A 3,514-nucleotide genomic window follows, 5' to 3' on the forward strand; every position below is an offset into this window, starting at 1 on the left:
ATATAAATTATATGTAAAAATGTAAGATATTTTATATCTCTATATATACACATAGTAAATGCAGCCTACAAAAATATAACTAGAAGGCTATTCTCCAAAAAAAATGTTTTTAAGTTTTTCTTATTGTATTTATTTTTAAAATATTTATTTATTTGGCTTTGCTGTATCTTAGTTACAGCACACAGGATCTTCACTGTGGCATGCAGGATCTTTGAACTCTTAGTTGCAGCATGTGGGATCTAGTTCCCTGACCAGGGATTGAACCTGGGCCTCCCTAATTGGGAGTGAGGAATCTTAGCCACTGGACCACCAAGGAAGCCCCCAGAATTTTTTAAATTGTTTTTTAAAATTTTAAATCTCAGTGATGGGTCTATAAATAATTGGTATCATATTTTTGCTTCTCTGCAAGATCTGTTTATGCACAATACACAGTTATTTGTATAATAAAAATGAAATTTTAAAATTTAACAATCTAACAAAAAAAGCAACCCAGAATCCTAATGTTTAAAGCCTCTGCTGTGGCTCTCTCTCCCTGGGGAGCCCTCCTGATCTGCACAGTCTCACGACTCTCCCCTTCTTATTTCCTGGAGCTCTTGTCTGGAAACAGTAGCTCTCAGCTGTGAACTGCAGCCCAGATGGAAACATAGCTGGAGTGTGCTCTGAGAAGAAACAGCAAACCTCACCGGCTGCAGAAAAACATCCCTCACCCATCAACAGGGCACATCAACTTTGTGCAACCTTCCCATCCACGATTACAACAACCTCATGAAGGGTAATTGACCTCCAAGGGCTTGCCCAAGGCCACAGAGTTCCCACCTCAAACCTGCTGCTGCCACCACCGCCACAGGGCACTCACCATGACCTGAGCTTGACTAAAATGGGGCAAGGGTTCCTGGCTTGCAGTTCTTACCCCTGAGACGCGTGACTCTCCCTACCCATTCATCTTCAGACCCTTGCATATTAACCCCACTTTTGTTGCGTTGTGTTAGTCACTCAGTCCTGTCCGACTCTTTGTGACCCCGTGGACCGCAGGCCACCAGGCTCCTCTGTCCATGGAATTCTCCCAGCATGAATACTGGAGTGAGTTGCCATGCCCTTCTCCAGGGAATCTTCCCTACCCAGGGGTCAAACCCAGGTCTCCTGCATTGCAGGCAGATTCTTTACGGTCTGAGCTACCCAGGAAGCCCGTTTTACAGATGGGCAAGTAAGAGTCCTTGCAGAAGGAAGATGGCCCAGAGATGCAACCCCAGAATTGGCCACAAGGTGGCAGCACCAGGCCTTGTGACCTGCTCCTCTAGACTTTGCATCCTCTTACGGCCCTCTGGTGATTATGGGAAAAGGTGACTGAGGCAAGGTTGTCACCTCTGGGGGGAATACTCTGACAGAAGCAGGACTCGGGGCCTCTTGCATTGGTGGCCTTGCGTTGACTGGCCATTATCCAGCCCCCGTCACAGCGAAGTCCCGGTTACAGGGAAGTCCCTGTCACAGGGAACTTCTAACCAGTGGTTCTTTTCATCAAGGTGACCATTTAGTGGAGGTGGGTGAGGGTAGGAGGGTATGGACAGGCTCTCTGCCTGCAGCAACCTCAGGGATGAACCCCAGTGAGGAGTCAGGCCCCTATCCGAAGGATGGCTGCTTTGTCGTTAACCGTATCTTCCTCTGAGAAACGCAAGGTCAGAAGAAAACATCTCTGTGAACATGAGGAGAGGGGTGGCAATGAGCAGCGGGGGTCTGGCCTGCACCACAGGGTCTCCTTAACTAGGCCAGGCCTCCCGAGGAAGCCAAGGCTGGGAGACTCAATCACTGGATACAGAAGGAGGAGCAGAAAAGGTAGGGAGCACAGGGTGGGGCTGTGAGATGTGAGACCCTCCTCGGGCCACAGCATCATGGACTGAAGGTGGCCGCCTTATCCCAAGCAGGTCACATCCAACGCTCCCTTTGGTGATTCTGGGATTGAGACAGAGAAAGGCCAGCCAGCCTCCTTGAACAGCTGGGAAAGTACCAAGTAACTCCGGGCGGGTGACGTGGAAAAGGCCATCTGTGAAGAGAAGGACTCTTTTGTTGACCATGATGGCTACTCCATTTCTTCTGAGGGATTCCTGCCCGCAGTAGTAGATGTAATGGTCATCTGAGTTAAATTCACCCATTCCAGTCCATTTTAGTTCGCTGATTCCTAGAATGTCGACGTTCACCCTTGCCATCTCTTGTTTGACCACTTCCAGTTTGCCTTGATTCATGGACCTGACATTCCAGGTTCCTATGCAATATTGCTCTTTATAGCATCAGATCTTTCTTCTATCACCAGTCACATCCACATCTGGGTATTGTTTTTGCTTTGGTTCCATCCCTTCATTCTTTCTGGAGTTATTTCTCCACTGACCTCCAGTAGCATATTGGGCACCTAATGACCTGGGGAGTTCCTCTTTTGGTATCCTATCATTTTGCCTTTTCATACTGCTCATGGGGTTCTCAAGGCAAGAATACTGAAGTGGCTTGCCATTCCCTTCTCCAGTGGACCGTATTCTGTCAGACCTCTCCACCATGACCAACATTCAGAAAACAAAGATCATGGCATCTGGCCCCATCACTTCATGGGGAACAGATGGGGAAACAGTAGAGACAGTGTCAGACTTTATTTCTGGGGGCTCCAAAATCACTGCAGATGGTGACTGCAGCCATGAAATTGAAAGACGCTTACTCCTTGGAAGAAAAGTTATGACCAGCCTAGATAGTATATTCAAAAGCAGAGACATTACTTTGCCGACTAAGGTCCGTCTAGTCAAGGCTATGGTTTTTCCTGTGGTCATATATGGATGTGAGAATTGGACTGTGAAGAAGGCTGAGCACCAAAGAATTGATGCTTTTGAACTGTGGTGTTGGAGAAGACTCTTGAGAGTCCCTTGGACTGCAAGGAGATCCAACCAGTCCATTCTGAAGGAGATCAACCCTGGGATTTCTTTGGAAGAAATGATGCTAAAGCTGAAGCTCCAGTACTTTGGCCACCTCATGCGAAGAGTTGACTCATTGGAAAAGACTCTGATGCTTGGAGGGATTGGGGCAGGAGGAGAAGGGGATGACCGAGGATGAGAGGGCTGGATGGCATCACGGTCTCGATGGACGTGAGTCTGAATGAACTCCGGGAGATGGTGATGGACATGGAGGCCTGGCGTGCTGCAATTCATGGGGTCGCAAAGAGTTGGACACGACTGAGCAACTGAACTGAACTGAAGAGATGGAAAGCGGGGAGGGGAAGGGATATAGGAAGGCCTCCCCCAGCGCGTCATGGCGCCCCTGGCCTAGTTCCTGCCCTGCTGCGGGAGGCTCTAGGGCCATCACTGGCCCCTTGGGGACTTAAAAGCTGATCAGTGACGGGGGAGCAGCATCCCGGCCAGCGGTGACTCTGGATACCCGAACAGCTGCTGGCCCCTCAGAGGCGGCTCCTGTGGCTCCTCATCCCTCAGGGGTGTGACCTCAGGCCTCAGCTTCCCTCCTTCCTCCCACAGGAGCACTCTGC

General features: G+C 49.3%; 1 non-coding gene across 1 annotated transcript; it reads right to left on the reverse strand.

Moving 5' to 3' along the window:
• Nucleotides 244-316, reverse strand: TRNAG-CCC. The gene has a single exon. It is a non-coding gene; the product is annotated as a tRNA-Gly (tRNA).

This window comes from Capra hircus, chromosome 11, assembly GCF_001704415.2.
Source record: "Capra hircus breed San Clemente chromosome 11, ASM170441v1, whole genome shotgun sequence".
NCBI classification, from domain to species: Eukaryota; Metazoa; Chordata; class Mammalia; order Artiodactyla; family Bovidae; genus Capra; species Capra hircus.